Below are 22,636 nucleotides of genomic sequence, written 5' to 3'. Positions count from 1 at the left end.
TTTTCCCTCCTTCCTTCTCTTTCTCTCTTTCCTTTTTTTTTTTTTAAACATAGTCTTGCTGTGTCACCCAGGCTGGAGTGCAGTGGTGTGATCTCAGCTCACTGAAACCTCCACCTCCCAGGTTCAAGTGATTCTCCTGCCTCACCTTCCTGAATAACTGGGATTACAGCCGTGCAACACCACGCCCCACTAATTTTTGTATTTTTAGTAGAGATGGGGTTTCACGTTGGCCAGACTAGTCTTGACCTCCTGGCCTCAAGTGATCCGCCTGCCTCTGCTTCTCAAGGTGCCGGGATTATAGGCATGAGTCACCGCACCTGGCCATATTTTCCTGGATCTCTTCCTACCACACTGGCTCCTCCCTCTCAGGAACTGGTTCCTTATCATTCCATGACTTGTCATTGTCGGGGGACTGGGCTTAGTACTAACACATCCTAAAAGATCTGAGTCCAGAGGTTTTGCCTACTCTGAGAACTACCTAAATTCTATCTCTGGTCGAGACTTCTCCCCTGAACTTTTTTTTGTTTTTAAGCTGAGTCTCGCTCTGTCACCCAAGCTGGAGTGCAGTGGTGCGATCTCAGCTCACTGCAACCTCTGCCTCCCAGGTTCAAGCAATTCTCCTGCCTCAGTCTCCGGAGTAGCTAGGACCACAGACGCAAGCCGCCGCACCCGGATAATTTTTGTATTTTTATTAGAGATGGTACAGACGAGGTTTCACCATGTTGGTCAGGCTGGTCTCCAACTCCTGACTTCGTGATCCGCCCACCTTGGCCTCCCAAAGTGCTAGGATTACAGGCGTGAGCCACCGCGCCCGGCCTTCTCCTCTGAACTCTTAAGTCCAACTTCCAACTTGGATGTCCAACAGGCAGCTCAAACTTTATATGTCCCTAAATAAATTCCCAAGTTCCTCCCTTCACATATGTTTCTGCTTAAATTTTCCCCATATCACCAAATTGTATTTTCCAGTTGCTTGAGAAAAAAAAAAAACTAGAAATCAGGAAAATCCTTTTAGCTTTACCCTTTATTTATTTATTTATTTTCTTGAGTCAGGGTCTTACCCTGTGGCCCAGGCGGGAGTGACAGGGGCACAGTCACAGCTCACTGTAGCCTCGCCTCTCCAGGCTTAAGTGATCCTCCCACCTCAGCCTCTGGAGTAGCTGGGACTACAGGCCTATGCCACCCTGCCTGGCTAATTTTTTTTTTTTTCTAGAGACAGGAGTCTATGTTGCCCAGACTGGTCTTCAACTCCTTGCCTCAAGTGATCCTTCCGCCTCTGTCTCCCAAAGCGTTGGCATTACAGGTGTGAGCCACCTTTTATTATTATTCTTATTATTGAGACGGAGTACCACTCTATTGCCCAGTCTGGAGTGGAGTGGCACGATCTTGGCTCACTGCAATTGCCCCTCACTGCAACCTTTGCCTCTCTTCGCCCCCGGGGTTCAAGCGATTCTCCTGTCTCAGCCTCCCAAGTAGCTGGGATTATAGGTGCCAGCCACCACGCCTGGCTAATTTTTGTGTTTTTAACAGAGACAGGGTTTCACCATGTTGAGCATGCTGATCTCTAACTCCTGACCTCAAATGATCCTCCCACCTCGGCCTCCCAAAGTGTTGGGATTACAGGCGTGAGCCACCTTTTAAACGTGTCTAGAGGTGACCATTTTACTCTTCTACTGCCACCACCCTGGACCGAGCCTTTTTTTTTTTTTTGAGATGGAGTCTTGCTCTGTCGCCCAGGCTGGAGTGCAGTGGCGCGATCTCGGCTCACTGCAAGCTCCGCCTCCTGGGTTTACGCCATTCTCCTGCCTCAGCCTCCTGAGTAGCTGGGACTACAGGCGCCCGCCACCTCGCCCGGCTAATTTTTTTTTTGGATTTTAGTAGACACGGGGTTTCACCGTGTTAGCCAGGATGGTCTCGATCTCCTGACCTCGTGATCCGCCCGTCTCAGCCTCCCAAAGTGCTGGGATTACAGTCGTGAACCACTGCGCCCCACCCGGAGTCTCCTTCTATGTATCAAGCTGGAGTGCAGCGGGCGATCTTGGCTCACTGCAACCTCTGCTTCCCAGGTTCAAGCACTTCTCCAGCCTCAGCCTCCCAAGTAGCTGGGGTTATTTTTGTATTTTTAGTAGAGACAGGTTTCACCATACTGGTCAGGCTGGTCTCGAACTCCTGACCTCAGGTGATCCACCCACCTTGGCCTTCCAAAGCGCTGGGATTGCTGGCGTGAGCCACCACACCTGGCTGAACCGAGCCTTATCTTTTGGCTGGCTGATTTCAGCAGCCTTCTCACTGGTCCCCCTGCTGAAACCCTCAGGGTTTTCAGTCTGGTCCTCATACCACAACCACAGGGATCCTTCTGAAATGTCAGTCCATGTCCTTTCTTTGCTCCCTTCAAATTGCTTCCCATCTCCTTGAGAGTAAAAACAGGAAGTCCTAACTTTGGTTGGTAGGACCGCACTCCTTATCTCCTGTCCTCTGGGGCCTGGAGCCAGCACATTCTCGCCTCAGGGCCTTGGTCCTGCTATTCCCTCTGCCTTTCCATGCAGAAAGCTCCCAGGCTCTCTCTCTCCTTCAGGAAGCCGCTTCCTGAAGGAGCACTGTAAATAACAACACCCTGCTTTCTCTCCCCTCCTCACCCAGTGGTGTTTTCAACTGTCCAGTATTTTTTTGCTTCCTTTTTGGAGACAGTCTCGCTGCAATGGCGCGGTCTCCGCTCACTGCAACCTTCGCCTCTCGGGTTCAAGCGATTCTCCTGCCTCAGCCTCCCAAGTACCTGGGATTACAGACACCCGCCACCATGTCCGGCTAATTTTTTTTTTTTGTACTTTTAGTAGAGACAGGGTTTCACCGTGTTGCCCAGGCTGGTCTTGAACTCCTGACCTCGTGATCCGCCCACCTCGGCCTCGCAAAGTGCTGGGATTACAGGCGTGAACCACCGCGCCTGGCCTAACTGTCCAGTATTATAAATACCTGTAAGTTTATTAGTCAATTTGTCAACTGTTTGCGCTAGGGGCAGGGACTGTTTCGCTCACTGCCCATTCCCCTGGCGTACAGGAGGCGCTAAAAAAATAGTTCATTAAACATTAAAAATTAGTTCATTACACATTAAAAATAAAGAAACAAAAATACACACATATGGCATTTGTATGTGCCAGGCTTGTCAGAGCTTTGCAATGCACTGTCCCCTTCATCCTCAGAAGCCCGTGGCTGGTACCACTATATTATTATATACTTCTTTTTTTTCTAACATGTGAGGAAATCCAGGCACAGGGACGTGAAACAGCCCGTAGATAGCAAATGGTGGAGCAGGATGTAAATCCAGGTTGCTGATTTAAATAGGAATGTTCCCATTAATCTGGAACGTTCCGGCACTTTCTATGCTGTGTGCCCCTGGATGCTAAAATGATCTGCTCCTCGCAAGCAAGAAAGAATCGGTCTGCGCAAAACGGGATCCAGGCCTTTCGCAGAATTAAGCCTGAAGAGTTGAGGAAGTGGTCGTTCAAAGTGGGCGTGCGATTCCCGCGGGAAGAGCGCTCAGGCGGAGGAGAAGGGGCTGAGCCCCGCCTTGAAAGCTGCAGCGGAGGAAGAGGAACTGCGGGGGCTGGCTTGTACTTTTCTCTTCGGCCCCTCCCGTTCAGGCCTCGCGCCAACTCGCGGCGCCCTGAGTCCGCCAGCCGCTCGGGGGCGCCCAAGGCGGAAGGGGGCGTTGCGGCGCCGCCCGACGCCGCGTCCTCGGAGGCTGCGCAGTGCGCACGTCAAAGCCGGGCTCGGGCCGCGAGTGGGGCGAGGGGATCGGGGAGCGGCGCGGCCTGGGAAACACAGAACCTTCAGGCGCCGGGGCGGGGGCATAGGCGAAGACTTAAGTCGGCGCCGGGCCCCACAGCAGCAGCAGCAACCCGAGTGAACGCAGCAGCGCGGCGGCAGCCGCGGGAGCCCCTGGGCCGCCGTCCGCCCGCGCAGCCGCCGCCGCGGGAGCCCGTCGCCGGGAGCAGGAGCGGGCGGAAGACAACGGAGGGACCGAGCGTCCGAGCCACGCCGCGGGGACCGAACGAGCAGCCCGAGGCGGCGGCGGCGGCGGCCGAGGACGGCGACGGCGACGACGCGGAGGCAGAGAAGGGAACGCCCGGCCCAGCCCCGTGAGTGACCCCCGACCCACTCCTGCTCGTGGTGCGGACGACTGCCCGGCTTCCGCCTGCCCCGCCGGGCCCTCACCGGCCCCGGGTTTGCCTCCATTTTCTTGGGTGGCGGCGGCCCCGGCCCAGCTGGGCCCCGGAGCCCGCGGGAGCAGCCGGGCCCGGCCTGCCCTCTCCTCCCAGCTCGGCCCCAGCCCTCGCTGAGACGCTCCCTTCGCCTTCGCCGGCGTGGGGCGCCCGGGGGCCTGCGGTCCAGGCGCTCCTGCCGCCCCCTCCGTGGTTCTCAGGCGGGGCTGGAGGCGCGGGGTGGTCCGAGCCGGAGTCGGGAGGGCGGGGAAGTGCGGGCCGGGTCAACTGTCACCGGCTGCACCCGGGCTCCGGCGCCTCGCTCCCGCCCCTGGTAAACTTCCTGTTGTCGGGAGGCAGATACCAGCGTTGTGATCAATTCAGGAAAACGCTTAACTGATTTCTGGTTAGGAATTGTGCGGTCGGAGCGTTCTTGAGTTCAGTGGAACCAGCCGGAGCGCAGACTGCGTGCAGGCGCCGTAGTCGACCCGCGCCGGAGGGATTCAAAGGTGAAGCGGACCCCGGTCCCCTCCCCCGAGGAGCTTAGGCTCTGGTGTGGGAGATAAGACGAGTACACAAATAACTGCGATACCGGGAAGGAGGTGATAAGTCCTGGTGAAAGAACGACAAAGTGCTGGAAGGGCACCCGGAAAAACCGAACCGATCACTTCTGCCTAGCAGAAACCTGGAAGGCTTCCTGGGCGGGGGGTGCTGAGCAGAGTCTCGAAGGCCTGATGGGATTTAGGAGAGGAGGGTTGCAGAACAAATGTGTGGAAGGGGCAGCAAAAACGAGAAGACAAAGCCTAGAAATCATGGATAATTCCGTTTGTTGGCGTGGTGCAGAGGGCGGGGGCTATTGGGCTAAAGAGGTATTTTGGGGCCAGATCCTTGAATGCTGTAGAGGAGCTATTTGAGCAGCATTCTAAGAGAAACTTAGAGCTCATTTCTCAGTGACTCATGAGCCCGGAAATGTAGGCTAGGGGATATTAAAGGCGCTCTTGTGAAAGAAGAGAGAAGGAGGCCCAGTCAGGAGTTGACATTCTGTGCCTTGAATATAATGCAGTTTCAGATCGATTTTGACAGCTTCCCAGATATTCAAGTAAATCCATGCCCAAGCTAAGCAAAGTACCTTTGCAGAAAGCTTCATTAGATGTCAGGCTCTTAAGAGGTAATGAAAAGGTGTATATAAAATAAGCCCATCTGCACACAGAAGGTGTTTCTGGTTGTGCGTTCGCTAAAATGCATAAAAACTTCTTGCACTTTGTATTAGGCGTCTGTACTTTGGAGTTACTAAGCTAAACCTACCTTCTTTGAGGTGGCATTTGTGTAAAGTAACAAATTGACGATTTTAAAAAAAGTTACTACTATTCTGTAGAAAACCGGACGTAGACCTTTTTGTAGAAAGGTAAAACTTTGTTTTATTTTAATTTTATTGCGAGATCTTTATAGTAGAGCCGGAAGTGAAAGTGTTTAGCTTTATTTTGTAGTTTCTTCAAATTGCTAGGAAGTAATTAGCAGCTGTATTTGAAATTTAGAATATACAATCTGTGAAAGCAGCTTAGGGCCTAAGTTTTGTAAGCATGCATTTGTTTACGAGTGAATGCCACCTTTTTGCAGTTTAAAATTTTTCTGCATTTCAAAATAATACATGATCTTTGTCAAAGCTTGCAAAATTCAGGGAGTACTAGAAAATCTTTATAACATTTTCTATAATCTTAACCACTTAGATTTGGTTGCTGTTAACATTTTCGCGTATTTCCTTTCCAGTCTTTTTCTGTGTATTTTTTTCTCTGCATAATGAAATATATTGTATGCGTATGTATACACACACATATCCCTAAGCTTTTCTTATCATTAAATATCTTTATATAAAAAATTTTTACTCAACAATGGAAATCTTTTAAGCGTGTTATGTTTTCCTGACAAAGTTGTATTATTTACCTCAGATGAAATGCAGTAGTTAGGCTTAATAACTACTAGTGTGGACAGAACTTTTTCTAAAAGCTTCTTGCTTGAAGTACATTTATTACTTTGTCTGTAAGACTTGGATCCTCTTGCTTGTTGAATAAAGTTTTTATTGGCAGGATGTGTGTTGTCATGAGGTATGGAAGAGGAAGAAAGCACACAGATCTCTGCTATAGGAGTGAATGGACTTCTAAAGGGATGCTGTCAAAAGATTACGGTCATGGCTGGTATACCATCCCCCACAGACGGCGATGCAGTATCCCTTCCCACCCCCCACTTCGCTCCTGAAAAATAGTCTCTACACTAGGGCCATCCATATAGGGTAACTATTTTTTGACCATGATATCACGAAGATTCAGGCTGAATATCAGCATAGAATATTTCATGAAATGGTTTGTTACTATAACAAATGGGTGGTATTTGCTTTCTTGGTTTTGGTTTTTGAGACAGGTTCTCTGTTGCTCAGGCTGAAGTGCAGTGGTGCGAACACGGCTCACTGCAGCCTCAACCTCCTAGGCTCAAGCCATCCTCCAACTTCAGCCTCCCATAGATGGGACCACAGGCTTGTACCATCACATCCGGCTAATTTTTGTATTTTTATAGAGACCGGATCTTGACATGTTGCCCAGACTGGTCTTGAACTGCTGGGCTCGAGTAATCCTGCCTTGTCCTCCCAAAGTGCAGGGATTACGGGTGTGAGCGTCCAAGCCCGCCTGAATATTTGTATTTTAATTTCAAGGCAGCTTACTTCCCTTCATCAGCATTTTCTACTTCAGGTTCTTGTATTAAGTCAGTTTTTTCCCATGTATTTTACATTCTAAGGTGTATTAATAAGATCTCTGTTTTTGTTTCATCACGTATAAAGTGAGATACTGAGTAAGGCTATGTACGTTTCCTAAAGTTGATATAGAAAAACTGCTAATAAAGTCCAGTGTAAGTATGGGGTTTGGTAACTTGATTTTTTTTGAATATTTGTATATTGCAAATATGTATGCCACACAGGGTCTTTATTATCGTGGAATATGTACTAAAGTTTTCTGTTTTGATCAACTTTTGTGGGATTATAGATTTCTTTAGTTACTGCCATACTTTCCCAAGAGCCTTTTTTCCAGATTGATGACTAATCACTCACAGTTTTGCCATCTGCCATGAAAATACACAAATCCAACTTCCCCAACCCCACCCTCCCAAAATAAAATTGAATAGTAGGACGGAATTTCGTTTTAGGTATTGTCTTTTGGTTACCTTTCTGGCATTGTTTCTATTCCAGCTCTATTTTATTTTTTAATTTAAAAAATGTTTTAATTAAAAGAGATGGGATCTTGTTCTGTTGCCCAGGCTGGTCTTGAACTCCTGGTCTTATGCTGTCCTCCTGCCCCAGCCTCCCAAAGCCCTGGGATTGTAGGCGTGAGCCACCACACCGACCTCCAGCCCTACTTTTAAAGTTCAGGGCGAGGGGTGTAGCTCACTCCTATAATCCCAATGCTTTGGGAGGCCAAGGTGGGAGGATTGCTTGAGCCCAAGAGTTGGAGGCTGACCTGAGCAACATAGCAAGACCCCATATCTACAAAAATAAAAAAATGAGCTGGGCATGGTGGTGTGTGTGCCTGTTGTCTTAGCTACTGAAGAGGCTGAGGCAGGAGGGATTGCCTGAGTCTGGGAATTTGCAGCCTCAGTGAACTATGATCACGGCATTCCAGCGTGGGTGACAGAGTGATACCCCATCTCAGAAAACATATCTATAAAATAATAAAAATAAAAATTCATTTTCTCTTTTTCATTGCTCCTTTTAATTGGGCATTTGGTTTTATGAATGTCTTTACATGTTACAGAAATGGGACTGTGGAAGGTGGATTAATATGGATAACAGAAAACCTTTGATAGACTTTTTTTTACACACTTTGTTGTGTGATAAAATTGTGTGAAAAAAGACCAAATCTCTGAATCTCTGAGTTAAATTACTTGTGACTTGTTATTACTGAGGTGTAAAGACTGACATTATGAAGTCAAGTAATCTAAAATTGCGTAGCAATTTGTTCATCAGTATCTTTTGGCCATTGTGAGAAGACTTGTATTAGAGCCTTCTTTAATTACAGAAGGAATTGAACCGTGTGAGAGTTCTTACATTATGTGCTCTTACTGACTCTCCGACCAGATCCCAACCACTTTTTAAAAAATTCTCCTGCAAGGGAGTCTTGCATTGAGAAGGAGAAACTGTCCTCAACTCCCCTAATCTCTGCAGTCCAGAATATGGGGGTAGAGTAAGGTGAAGCAAATATTTCTGCCATCACCATTTGTAGAGTAGACAGGTCTGTGAATAAAATGATCAGTGTTCTTTCTGCCTCTGTTTCTCAGGCCCTCCAAGGATTATGAGAAGAGTTACTGCGGGCCTAGGTGGCAGATCATAGACTGGTGGTGATGAAATCAGGTTAACAGCTTGTTGCCATCTGCATTTTTGGCGGGTGGGGTGCATTGTGGTCCTTCGTTGTACCATTTCTGTTTCACTGAGCTTCCCGGTCCCACAGTGCTTTTAACTTTTAAAACAGAAGGGGTGAGGGACAGCAGAATTGTGGTTTATAGCAGCTGTGATGTCAAGCCTGCAGAGGAAGGGAGAATGGCATGCAGAGAATTGCAAGAGGTCATTCGGGTGTGAAGTGGCTCCAAAGGAGGGAGGTAAATCCTGCCTTGGCCATTTATGTTGACCATATCCAGTGCATGCCTATTTGTATGATCTTTAATAGCTTTTGTCTTGGTACTCAGAATATAGTGTTTTAAGTTATAGATTGTGTTTGCTTGTTCGTGTGTGTGTGTTCATATGCATATTTTCAAAGATGGAGAAAATCTAGCCATTATTTAGTGGCAGTTTGGTTTTATATGGTAATTATTCTTTGGGAGCATTATCTAGCAAAAATTGTTGAGGACCAAGAAAGTATGATACTGTTAAAAAAACACACACTTTATTTTGGTAATATGTTTGAGAAACAGAATATACATTGTGTAGCTTTATCTTAATTAAGTTCCTACTTTGACCTTGTCTAATGAACTGTAACTTGCTCTTTACAGGGTACCGACTGTTAACATGTTAGTCACTGTTGTCTCCTTTCACAGTAGATTATATGTCAGCTGTATGGAGACACTAGGAAGAAATACTTGAACAGGTTTCTGTTTACATGTCTGTAGTTAAGGCCCACTCTTAGATTTATAGAATTTGGAGAGGCAGTGTTAGCTAGTGGTTAAAAGCACAGGTGCAGCCAGACTGCCTAGATTTTGAACCCTCATTCCTCTGCTGTGGGCTCTATAACCTTAAGTTCCTTCTGTCTAGCTTGAATTCCTTGGACGGTAATAATAGACAATATCTGAGAGGGTTGTAGGACAATTAATTGAGTTGCTACATCTGATGTGCTGCCATATATCAGATGCCTAGACATAAGTTGTGTGATGCCGAGGATAGGCTTTTCCAGGTGGGAGAAACTTTAGAACTTCAGAGACAACCTGGGCAGAATGGTTCTTTCTGCAGGTGGGTACACTGAGGCCCACCATAACTAGAGCAGAGTTTGGTTCACTTTGAGCGGTAACAGGTGTAGCTTTCTGCAAAGTGAAGTCTCTTTCCTAGGGTTGTATGGCTTATTAGCCACAGGACTGAATCTGGAGCCTGATTTTCTTCATTCTTTGTCCAGTTTACTTGAATTAAGTATCATACTTTATGCAGTAATGTCTCCTTTTGAATCTTTTTACTAACATTTACAAAGGTTGTATTCAAAATATATTAAATGCTCTTTGTCATATAATTCTTTTTTAAGGTTTAATATACTAATATTCATAATATTTGTGATGTAGCTGGCAAGTCATTTGGGAGGGGTGTATGAAGTTCAAAGTTGAAATAGGTGAAGAATCAAGGGAAATTGACAAAAATTAGTTAGCTTGGGGGAACAAATTACCATTTAGGTCCACTAAATGTTGGGCAAACCTCTTAGGTAGTATTGTCCCCAACATCATTATTGATAGGAAACCAAAGTGAGGGGTTTGTCCAGGATAACACAAACATTGCACAGTTGAGCCAGAGTTCGAACTCAGGTCTGCCTTACTTCAAAATATGTGCTCCCTGAAATAGGGTATGACTCCCTCATATGAAATCATTTTATTTTCCTTGCTGAGTAGTTTTGAATTAGTATTTTAGAATGAAGGTTTATAAATAGATCCTAATTTGGATTTTAATAGATTTCCAAGCAGTAACCACATGTTATAATCTAAAAGAGATGGTTTATTACAAATGCTTTAGTTGTATAGTCATAATTTGATTAGTGGCTTATAGTTTAGTTAGGCCAGTAGATAGTATTTAATTTCCACATTATTCTTGTAGAGAAGATGGGAGGCCTGTGTTACAGTGGGAAACACAGAAGCCTGGGAATCAAAAGCTCTGGACTGGGTCCTGACTCCGTGACTAATTATGTTGTCACTCTAGACAAGTAACTCCATCTCTCTGGGCTTCAGTCATCCCATTATTACACCAGGGGTCCCAGATTGAAAACCCCTCATGTTCTCTTGCCCTTATTTTCAGTGATTTGTATGTAGGCTTCTGACTTGCCTTTTTCTCCTGCACTGGTTCACTCCCCTTTTGCTGGTGGTCTTACAGTCTGTCTGAGTACTTTATGACATGTGACTGTGCTTTAACCTTTTTTCTCCCATTTGGTCAGATGCCTAGTGTTATTTCATAGTACTGAAGTTCTCTGCTTAGGGTAAAGAGAATAACATCGAAATGTGTATTTTCAAATTTTCTACCTTTGTGCTTATGAATAAGTAGTTAAGAACTAAATGTTTTATGTTTGTAAAGTACAATCTTAGTAAGTCAGGCTATTTATTAACAAATCCTCAAGCCTCACATCAGTTTCGTTGTCACAACTGTTGTAAAGTTCTGTGAGCTATTTGTTTTAGGGGAAGGAAAGATGTTAACCAAAGGCAATGAGAGTGGGAAAGAAAGGACCAAAAATGTAGACTCAAATTTGGGGATGTAAAGAACATGCTTTGGCTGTAGTTGGTATTAATCCCCTACCTATGTAAAGGTGGCATCCTGGCTTAGATCACAGGGTTCTTGGCAGCTCGGGATTCTGTCACTGGTAAGACATAAAGGGGATATTCACCACCCATTAGCATTCATAACTCCTGAAATGTCTATTATTAATTTGGTCCACAAGTAGTTTTTTTTTCTTCTCAGGACGGAGTCTTACTCTGTTGCCCAGGCTGGAGTACAATGGCGCGATCTCAGCTCACTGCAGCCTCCGCCTCCCAGGTTCAAGTGATTCTCCCACCTCAACTTCCCGAGTAGCTGGGATTGCAGGTGTGCGCCACCTTGCACGGCTAATTTTAGATGGGGTGTCATCATCTTGGCCAGGCTGGTCTCGAACTCCTGACGTTGTGATCCGCCCACCTCCGCCTCCCAAAGTGCTGGGATTACAGGCATGAGCCACCACACCAGGCTTAAGCAGTTTTTAATGCCCCTTGTGCTAGGTAGTGTTCTAAAGACCGGGCCTCAAGGAGCTCTCGGTAAACAAGTTTTTTCCTGCTTTGATGGCATATGATCAGCCAGCCAGTTCATTTACTTTTGAATTCTATAGCAGGGAGACAGAAACTCAGGCCATTAACGTGACCCAGGTAGATACTCTTTTGACTTCCATCTCTAGTTACAGTATGGTTTCATCGCTATTCTGCATTGATGAGTTACAGGTTTTTCATATGTATGTAAGTTTCATGTCTCTAGATTGTAATTTATTTGAATAGAGGTTTTTTGTTTTTTACCTTTTAAAATTTATCTTCTCTCCCCTTTTCCCACCTCATGTTTTCAGAGTATAATAATACGTTCTTTCTATAAATACTAAATGATACAGCTATGTAGTAGTATGATAAAACTTTTTTTTTTTTTTTTTGAGAAGGATTCTTGCTCTGTTGCCCAGGCTCGAGTGCAGTGGCGCGATCTCTGCTCACTGCAACCTCCACCTCCCGAGTTCACGTCATTCTCCTGCCTCAGTCTCCCGAGTAGCTGGGACTACAGGCACCCACCACCACACCTGGCTAATTTTTTTGTATTTTTAGTAGAGTCAGGGTTTCACCATGTTAGCCAGGATAGAGTATGAGAAAACTTTTGCAGTCAGCATGGTGGCTCATGCCTGTAATCCCAGCACTTTGGGAGGCCAAGGTGGGCAGATCACTTAAGGTCAGGAGTTCAAGACCTGCCTGGCCAACATGGCAAAGCCCTGTCTCTACTAAAAATACAAAAATTAGCTGGGCATGGTGTCAGGTGCCTGTAATCCCAGCTACTTAGAAGGCTGAGGCAGGAGAATTGCTTGAGCACTGGGGGTGGAGGTTGCAGTGAGCCAAGATCCTGCCACTGCACTCCAGCCTGAGCAACAAGGAAACTCCATCTCAAGAAAAAAGAAAAAGAAAACTTGCTTAGCAGAGATGAAATACTTAACCAAAATACAGTTTTTTTCTGTTTATCTTTTTATTTCAGCTATATTTGTGCTTATTTGAAAGTGATTTACATACTATGATAATTGGAGGATCCCCTTTTCCCAGATAAGTTCCACATAAAGCCGTGTTTTCCAAATTGTGTTTTGTAGAATGCCAGTCTTATGAGAGATTGTTTATAGGAGAGCTTCCAGGGTGAGATTTTAACTTGGGAAAACACTGGGTTAAACGTAGTTAAATAGATTTTCTTTTGATGGTGATTGTGTTACTGTTTTTCTGCAGAGCTTGTCAGAGTTTTTAGTAGTGTGTATTGGCAAGTTGAGAAATACTGCACATTATATTTCCTTCCTTCAAGTGTATTTGGTCGAAAGAACACCCCCTCCCCCCAGGAAATACCCACAAACATCTTGAAGAAAGGTTCTACTGGAACACAGTTTGAGAAACCCTCTTATTTGCATATTTGTTAGTATGGCATTCAAAGCATTTACTTGCTAATTGGGATGATAATTTTTTATCAGTTGAAATTCAACTAAGATTGTAGTGGCTTTCCAAACTTTTTTTTTTTTTATTTCAGCCTGCAGTGAGAAATTATGTTTTTGATCAGTGACCCAAGACATATATATAACACACACTCTCAAAACTGAAAAAGAAATTTCATGAAACAGTACTTAGGTCTTACTACATATAATGCATTCTGATATTTTCTGTTTTATTTCTTAATGCTTTTTATGAACTACGAAAATAATACAGCATTGAGAGATACTACAAGGTTACATGAATTTATAAACTTATGTTAGAGTGAGAATATACGATACAAACTTTCATTTTTCTATTTAAAAAATGTGTTCTGTAGAGATGGGATCTCACTATATTGCCGAGGCTGGCCTTTAACTCCTGGGCTGAAGTGATCCTCCTGTACCAGCATCCCAGAATGCTGGGATTACAGGCATGAGCCACCTTGCCCAGCCCCAAACTGTTGTATAAGTGAGAAAACTAAAGCTCAGTGTAGAAAAGAGGTGGGAGGGGCTCTGGCCATTCTGGATTTAAATCCTGGTTGTGTGTTGTTGGGCAGGGTGTTTAATGCCTGTTTTTCCTCAGCTTTCTCATTTGTTACAGAGCAATAATAGAACCTATACATAAAGTAGCTGTGAGGATTCAGTAAGAATGCCATGCATAGTGTGTCTGCTAGTGTGCTCTAAGTGCCCAGTACATTTTAGCTTTTATGATGGTTGAAGTCTCAAATTCTTTCTGCTGTACTATACGTACTTTGAAAAATATTTTAAGACTGTGGAAGTGTTTAAGTAACCTCCAAGTAAAGCTAGACTCTTGATCTCTAGTTGGATGTATCATTTGTTGTGATCTCAGCCCTCTGAAATAGTAAGTTTTAAAAATAGCGAAAAGGAGCCACTTAAAGTTGTTTTGTATCAGTTGCAAGTGGACTCTCGGTTGCCGAGCTTTATACTATATTATTGTGTAGTTTTAAAACTATTCTTTTTTAACTTTCTTAATTTTCAGTTTTGTTAAAGAAAAGAATGAATACTTTAGCGGCTATTCAAGCCTTTTTTTTTTATTCTTTATAAACTTGTAATTAAATACAAATACATTGATACCTGTAACCTATTAATTTAGCTTTCTTGTAGTTTTAATTCATTAAAATTTTAAAAAAGTTACTGTTTCCTGTTTTATCCACGTGTCTGCAGGTTTGGTGAGTTTGCCCATTCTCAGTGTATTATATTGCCTTTGCGGGTTTAGTTTTGTGTCCTGACCTAAGAAAAGGGACATTTACAGGGGATTTACAATAGTTGGAGCCTGATTTCCCATTATCTTTTTTTTTTTTTTCCTTTCTGGTTTAGACACTTTATTTTCATTTCTCTGCTTTGGGCTTCCTGAACCCACCCCATTTAAATTTTAAGGTTGAACCTCCCCCAAAAACAGGAAGACAAGCAAGTCTCTGATTCAACATTCTTGGGGGAGTAAGTTTTACTCTCCAAAGCCACATCACAGAAATCCTGCTGCCCCTTCTGCAGCAGGTGTGTCCTCATCTGTACGTTCCTGCAGTGTGTTGTCTTTGTGTTGATCCTCCAGTTGTCTCACCTCCCAGACCCTTCTCCTCCTCTTAGTGCCCCACCCCACACTGTCCTTGGAGAGCCGCTCTATCACCAGGGCACCCAGAACCCCCTGCCTGCTGATTGGGCTTTGGTTGGGTCTAGCCACTGGAAGCCCTGGGCAGGAGATTAGAGGGTAGGAGGAAAAAGAACTCAGCGTATGTCTTGGCCTGCCCTGTCCGTGCCCTCGTGGCATTGTTTGGCCAGGGGTTCCCATTATCTTAAACACAGCTTGCTACTTCGTTTATTAATGGCACTACTGAGGCATTTGAGTTTTCTAGCCATGGATTGTTTCTCAGTTTGTTTCTTTTATCCTCCAGTTTGTCTTCAGTGTGACCTGAAGTTGCTGAAATAAGAGGTTCCAATCAGCATCACCGCCACATACCAATTCAGTATGAAAATAGCATAAAGAGGGCCTGGTGGTGTGGCTCACACCTGTAATTCCAGCACTTTGGGAGGCTGACGTGGGTGGATCCCTTGGAGCTTTTAGGAGTTTGAGACCAGCCTGGGCAAAATGGTGAAACCCTGTCTCTACTAAAAATACAAAAAATGAGCTGAGTGTGGTGATGCACACCTGTAATCCCAGCTACTTGGGAGGCTGAGGCATGAGAATCGCTTGAACCTGGGAGGTGGAGGTTGCAGTGAGCCGAGGTTGCACCATTGCACTCCAGCCTGGGTGACAGAACGAGACTGTCTTCAAAAAAAGAAAAAGAAAATAGCACAAAGGCATACAGATTCTCTGCCTGTGTGAACAGGAGGAATGTGATAAAAAGAATAAATAATTGCTAACATAGCACATGTATGTTAGCTGCTGATAAATTAAGACCTCTGTGAATAGTTTACCTCGTTTAATCTTTTAATAGCCCTTTTTAATATCAAATTTTGTCCTCATACTTTTAGGTGAGTAATGGAGAAAAGCAAGCAAATTATGTAATTGTACTGAAGTTATACATGTAGAAAGGGGTCCTAGATTTGAAACCCAAGTCACAGAGCTTGAACTTGCAACCTACCATGCTGCCTCTACCACGGGATACTGGAATGTAGCATCATCCTGGAACGTAGGACATTTCTGATACAGAAACAGATGAAATCAAGTCTCCTGGTCAGGATGTTTGATGTCTCAGGACACAGAGAACTTTCATTTCTCATGACTGAGTTGCTGTCAATGATCTTTGAGGAGTTGTGATAAAGTGGAGCCATGCAAGAAAATTAGGAAAGTTAAAAGTACGATTTTTCCATAAAAGGAAAAGATGGAATCTACAAATCATGAGACTGCACTTGATGTTGATTGCCAGACAGAGTCCGAGCTATGTGTTGATTTCTAGAAGCTACCATCCATTTATTAACTATTTCCTTTTTTAGTAGGATTCTATTAAATGTCTTAGATAAGGATGGGGCAGGATAGGATTGCTGAAAGAATGCATGGTTCTTCCATATTTGAGATTATCTGAAAATATTAAATCGTACAGTTTAAATTGGAATATTTTTCTAGGACTTAAAGTCATTTTGATGGTTTTGCTTTTTAATTTAATTTTTTTTTTAGACAGAGTCTCTCTCTGTTACTTGGGCTGGAATGCAGTGGCAGGATCTTGGCTCACTGCAACCTCTGCCTCCTGGATTCAAGTGATTCTCGTGCCTCAGCCTCTTGAGTAGCTGGGATTACAGGTGGCCAGGCTGGTCTTGAACTCCTGGCCTCAAGTGAGCTGCCCACCTTGGACTCCCAAAGTGCTGGGATTACAGGCATGAGCCACTGCGCCTGCCTTCATTTTGATGTCTTTATAGGATCCTTTTACTTGTGTTCATTATAGCTATCTAATATGCTTTGGGGGAGTCTCATATGGCACATTAGTCACAGGTACGGTGGCCTGCATCCCTATGCCTTAACCTTCCCATGTAGGCAGGAAGGAACTAGGAACTGTTAGTATCTTCCTGTATGTGAACACAGCAAAGTAAATACTTTCTGTTTATATATTGTTAAAATCATCCATTTCTGTTCTTGAAGATCGTTGCTAACCTATTCGTTTACTCAAAAGCTAGTCTTGGTCTTGTTCACATAGTGATTGGAAACTGAGTTGATGGGAAGAGGGCAACCCTTCCCCACAGAAGCTGAAAGGGAGGGGCAGGGAATGTTTTTTCTTTTTTAGTCTTACAGAAGGTCCCCAACTTTTTAAACATAGTGAAAGGAAGACAGAAGGAATCAGTGTGCTTAGCATACGAGATTGTATGCTGATGCCCTTTGGTGTTTGAAAAGGTCAAAAGACTGTCTTTTATGGAGGCTTTTATTATTGTTGAGAAGAGGAAGGAATAATAAATACAGAGAGGGAAGAGGAACAAGACAGGAGTATATCCAGAAGAAAGTGACCAAGTAACCATAGACACTGGGTCTAAATGTGTGTGTCATGCACAACTTTGAAAGAGCTAATAATGAAGGTGGAACCGATTGCTTTTCAGAATTGTCTTAAGAAGTAGAGCACTTGAATAGATTGTTAACCATATGTAAATATTTAAATATATATAAATTGGAAGAGGGCAACCCTTCCTCATGGAAGCTAAAAGGGAGGGGCGGGGGATATTTTAAATGTATGTAAGCATTTAAATATGTATGTATTTAAGAAGTAGAGCACTCGGATAGATTGTTAACCATATGTGTGTGTATATATATATATATTTTTTCTTTTTTCTTTTCTTTCTTTTTTTTTTTTTTTTTTTTTTTTGCGACAGTGTCTTGCTCTATCACCCAGGCTGGAGTCCAGTGGCGCAGTCTTGGCTCACTGTAGCCTCAACCTGGGCTTGAGTGATCCTCCTACCTCAGCCTCCTGAGTGACTGGGACTACAGGTGTGTACCATCATGCCCAGATAATTTTTTTGTATTTTTTGTAGAGATGGGGTTTCACTCTGTTGCCCAGGCTGGTCTAGAACTGGGCTCCAGTGATCCATTTGCCTTGGCCTCCCTAAGTGGCCAAGTGCCGGGATTACAGGTGTAAGCCACTGTGCCTGGCCTTAACTTATGGAATATATTAAATATATATTAAAGGTTGTGGCCTCCCAACCAGATAGGGGAAGGAGTACTCCAGACCCAGTTAGCATAGAAATTATATACTCTCATATAAATGATATTCCTAACATATATACCCATGTAGAAATTATATGTTCTCTTTAAAAGTTTCAAAAAACATAAACTAGATTTATTCTAGATCCTAGAATACCAAAAGATACCAAATTAATGTTACAAAACTAGCCTAGGCCAGGCGCGGTGGCTCATGTCTATAATCCCAGCACTTTGGGAGCCTGAGGCAGGAAGATCACCTGAGGTCAGGAGTTCAAGACCAGCCTAGCCAACATGGTGACTGAACTGTTTAGTACAGTCTCTACTAAAAATGCGAAAGTTAGCTGGGTGTGGTGGCATGCGCCTATGGCCCCAGCTGCTTGGGGGCTGAGACAGGAGAATTGCTTGAACCTGGCGGGCGAGGTTGCAGTGAGCCGAGATCACACCACTGCACTCCAGCCTGGGTGACAGAACGAGACATCGTCTCAAAAGTAAAATAAATAAAACTAGCCTAAACTCTTAAAAACCTAATCAAATATAAAATATAAGAACAACAACCTGATAAGACATTACAAAGGACAAAAATTGCATTCCAATTTATCTTTTTTTTTTCTGCTCACTGCAGCTCTTCCACCCAAGCTCAAGTGATTCTCCAGCCTCAGTCTCCCGAGTAGCCAGGATTACAGGGGTGAGCCACCACTCCCAGCTAATTTTTGTAGAAATGGTGTTTTGCCATGTTGAAAGTGCTGGGATTACAGGCGTGAGCCACTACACCCTGCCCCAATTTATCTTTTATATGTGTTTTTGAGACGGGGTTTTGCTTTATCACCCATTCTGGAGTGCAGTGGCGCAGTCATAGAGTTTACTGTAGCCCCGAACCCCTAGGCCTAAGCAGCCCTCCTGCCTTGGCCTCCTGAGTAGCTAGGACTACAGGCATGTGCCACCACACCCAGCTATAATTTTTTAAACTTTTTGTGGAGACGGGAATCTCATTTTGTCTCCTAGATTGGTCTCGAACTCCTGGGCTCAAGCAATCCTCTTGCCGTGGCCTCCCAAAGTGCTAGAATGACAAGCATGAACCATTGCACCTGGCCCCAGTTTCACTTACAGAAACCATGAACTTTCTGAGTAAAACACCAGCAAAACTAATTAAATATGAAATTGTTAAAGAAGACAAAACCTGGTATTTACTGTGTGCCAAGTAAGTGTTTTAAGCACTAACGTGATCTCAGTTAATCCCTGCAGCTTGAAGAAAGAGATTACTATGCTTATTTTACACATTATGAAATATAGGCCAAAAGGTTAAATAGTCTGCCCAAAGATAAGTTGCGAATAAGCCACAGAGCCTGATTTTGAACCTTGAGAGGTTTGCACCAGCTAGTATTTAACCTCTGGCTATATCGTCCCAATATGTGCCAGGATAGCAATGTTAAACAGGTCTTCTTGTTTTATGAACTCTTGAAACCAGAAAACAAAACAAGGATGCCCAGTAACACTGATGTTTGATAATATCTTGGCCAGTGCAAGAATACATCGAATAAAAGACTTAACTGTGGGAAAAAATGGTGGAATATAGCAGTATTTGCAGATGGTCGCAATTTTAAACCTGGGAAAACCAAGAGAATCAAATCAGGAGTTAAAAATAAGAGTTTAGTGCCTGGCGTGGTGGCTCATGCCTGTAATCCCAGCACTTTGGGAGGCCGAGGCGGGTGTATCACCTGAGGTCAGGAGTTCGAGACCAGCCTGGCTAACGTGGTGAAACCCCGTTTCCACTAAAAATACAAAAAATTAGCCGGGTGTGATGGCGTGTGCCTGTAATCCAAGCTATTCAGGAGGCTGAGGCAGGAGAATGGCTTGAACCCGGGAGGTGGAGGTTGCAGTGAGCCGAGATCTCCAACGTGGGCAACAAGAGCAAAACTGTCTAAAAAAGAAAAGAAAAAGTTAAGTAAGATGGTTTTATAACACATAAAGATATTTAATAATTGGTACCATTTGGTTATGAAAATCTTGACCAAAACCTCATTCATTATAGCAATAAAAAATGAAATGCCCAAGGTGAGGGAATCTATAAATATTTGAGATTTTTACAAGAAAAGTATAAATTTAATTAAGTGAAAAAAGACTTAAATAAGAACAAATGAGAATTTTTTTCCAAGTTGAATTGATGTAGTATTGGCCAGATAATACTGTCAGTTTTTTAAGAAGTTGACTTACGAAACACAGTAAAAGATACGTACGAGCCTACTACATAAGCAACATCACACGTTAGTGGAGAAAAATAAAGGATTATTTAGAAAAAATTTTTTCTTATAATTTTTGAGGCAGAATCTTGCTCTGTCACCCAGGCTAGAGTTTCAGTGGCACGATCACGGTTCACTTCAGCCTCTTACCTCCTGGGCTCAAGTGATCTCCCACCTCAGCCTCCCGAGTAGCTGGGACTACAGGTGCACACCACCACACCCGGTTAATTTTGTAGTTTTGCAGGTTTCACCATGTTGCCCAGGCCAGAGCAAAACATTTTTAAATGTTTGGTTATTCTTTGGGAAAATCAATTGTGATAATTAAGGTACCCTTTATATGAAAATATATCAAATGGGAGAATGTATAGAAACCATACATTAGAAGAAAACTTTTTTTTGTTTGAGACCAAGTCTTGCTCTTGACCCCCAGGCTGGAGTGCAGTGGCGTGAGACCAAGTCTTGTTCTTGACCCCCAGGCTGGAGTGCAGTGGCGTGATCTCGGCTCACTACAGCCTCCGCTTCCCAGGTTCAAGTGATCTTCTGCCTCAGCCTCCAGAGTAGCTGGGATTACAGGCACCCGCCACCACCCCGGGCTAATTGTTGTATTTTTAGTAAAGACGGGGTTTCGCCATGTTGGTCATGCTGGTCTTGAACTCCTGACTTCAGGTGATCCACCGGCCTCAACCTCCCAAAGTGCTGGGATTACAGGCGTGAGCTCCTGGCCAAGAAAACTTATGTGAATATCAATTGGAGGAAAAAGCAGGCTTATTTTCATTGCTGTCGAGTGACAGAAGAAAAGAACTAAGAAAAATGCGTGAAAAAAATTTGTGCGATGATGGCCAAAGTGTTGACATTTACCTCAGTATAGTAAAAGCTTATATAAATTGATAACTGTCTTTTATTAGTAAGCTCCTTTTATGTTTCAAATGCTGCCCTAGGCATTTTATTCATGTTAAAATTTTATAACTAATTGAGATACAGAAGGTCAGTGTTTTACCCCCAGATTTTGGTTCACACTGCTACTAAACAGCAGAGCTGGGATTTAAACTGGGGTCTGATAAGAGATGGTCTTAATCCTTAAAGCATGCTGCCTTTCAAGCAAGTTAAAAGCTAAAACACTGGACAAGTGAACAGCCAGATCAGATAGTGGCTAAATAAAGTAAATGTAAATAAAACAATGGGCGGTGCTGTTAGAGATTTTAACAAGTAGTAATGCTTAATGCAGGTAGGGTTGCATTGAGATGCATAAGGCAAGATCATCTCATATACTGCTGGTAGGGCCTTTCTGGGCAAGAGTTTGGTCCAGGATATAGCCAGATTGTTAAGATACTCATGTAAACCAGGAAAAAATAAAATTCCTTTTTCATCTTACTACAAGTGATCTTCAGTGTCTTAAAAAATCTAGCTGTTTTATTGATGATGGTGGTGGTTGCTCAACTCTGAATATACTGAAAACTATTGGATTTTATGCTTCAAAATACTTTGAGACAAAGTCTCACTCTGTCACCGAGGCTGTGAGTGCAGTAGTGTGATCATAACTCACTGTAGCCTCAAACTTCAGGCCTCAAGTAATCGTCTCTCCTCAGCCTCTCAAGTAGCTAGGACTACAGAGGAGCACATCCACACCTAATTTTTAAATTTCTTATAGAGACAGAGTCTTGCTATGTTGCCCAGCCTAGTCTTGAACTGGTCTCAGGCAATTCTCCCGCCTGGGCCTCCCAAAGTGCTGGGATTATGATGTGAGCCACCATGCCCAGCTGAATTGTATGCTTTAAATAGGTAAATTGTATGGTATATGAATTTTATCTCAATAAAGCCAATATTTAAAATATCTAGCTATTTTAGCTGTTGAGTGGAGAAGAAAATAGTTAGCTTTTCGAACTTTGTGTTGTTAAAATGTTCCAACAAGTTAGAGCCTTCCAGTTCATCCTGCACTGATTTTATTGGTATACCCCATTTAATGGAGTATCCTAAATCTACGGAAAGTGGAATTAGGTCTAAGACTGTCTTAGTGAGTGGTCAAAGGAGACAGAGCTGAGAGCTTGGTGAAATTACCTCTTTTTTTTTTTTTTTTTTTTTTTTGGGAAAAGTCCCACTGTCGCCCAGGCTGGAGTGCAGTGGGGCTATCTCGGCTCACTGCAAACTCTGCCTCCCGGGTTCACACCATTCTTCTGCCTCAGCCTCCTGAGTAGCTGGGACCACACCTGGCTAATTGTATTTTTTAGTAGAGGCAGGGTTTCACTGTATTAGCCACGATGGTCTCGATCTCCTGACCTCGTGATCCACCCACCTCGACCTCCCAAAGTGCTGGAATTACAAGCGTGAGCCACCGTGCCTGGCCGAAATTATCTCTTAACAGGAGAACTCAGTTTCAGGTTTATCAGTCAGTTTTAAGACCACTTACTTGGGTTTTAAGAAACATCTTCTACCTCAGATTTATTTAAAACTAATGTGTGCATACAAACATAATCTCTGTTGATTTTCAGTTGTGTCCCACCTTGTGAGGAGTACATGAAGATGGCCCTTGCTGTCTAGTGGCATGTATACATGTAAATGCATTTATTGTTAATTTTCAAATACAGGGGTGCATAAATCAGGGTAAAATCGCTCAAAGGTTCAGTG

General features: G+C 43.7%; 1 protein-coding gene across 1 annotated transcript in view; it reads left to right on the top strand.

The window, feature by feature from the left end:
- Nucleotides 1-3,740: 3,740 nt before the first annotated feature.
- The window catches only part of CAB39 (calcium binding protein 39), a 107,953-nt gene continuing 89,057 nt past the window's right edge, over nucleotides 3,741-22,636 (top strand). Inside the window, exon 1 of the mRNA XM_017886373.1 lies at nucleotides 3,741-4,133. The gene's annotated coding sequence lies outside the window, so the exon portion shown is untranslated. The remainder of the gene's footprint in view (nucleotides 4,134-22,636) is intronic.

Source organism: Rhinopithecus bieti, unplaced genomic scaffold (genome assembly GCF_001698545.2).
Source record: "Rhinopithecus bieti isolate Rb0 unplaced genomic scaffold, ASM169854v2 scaffold_13704, whole genome shotgun sequence".
Lineage (NCBI taxonomy): Eukaryota > Metazoa > Chordata > Mammalia > Primates > Cercopithecidae > Rhinopithecus > Rhinopithecus bieti.
The sequence above is the reverse complement of the archived record's forward strand: the minus strand, read 5'-3'. Positions and strand labels throughout refer to the sequence as shown.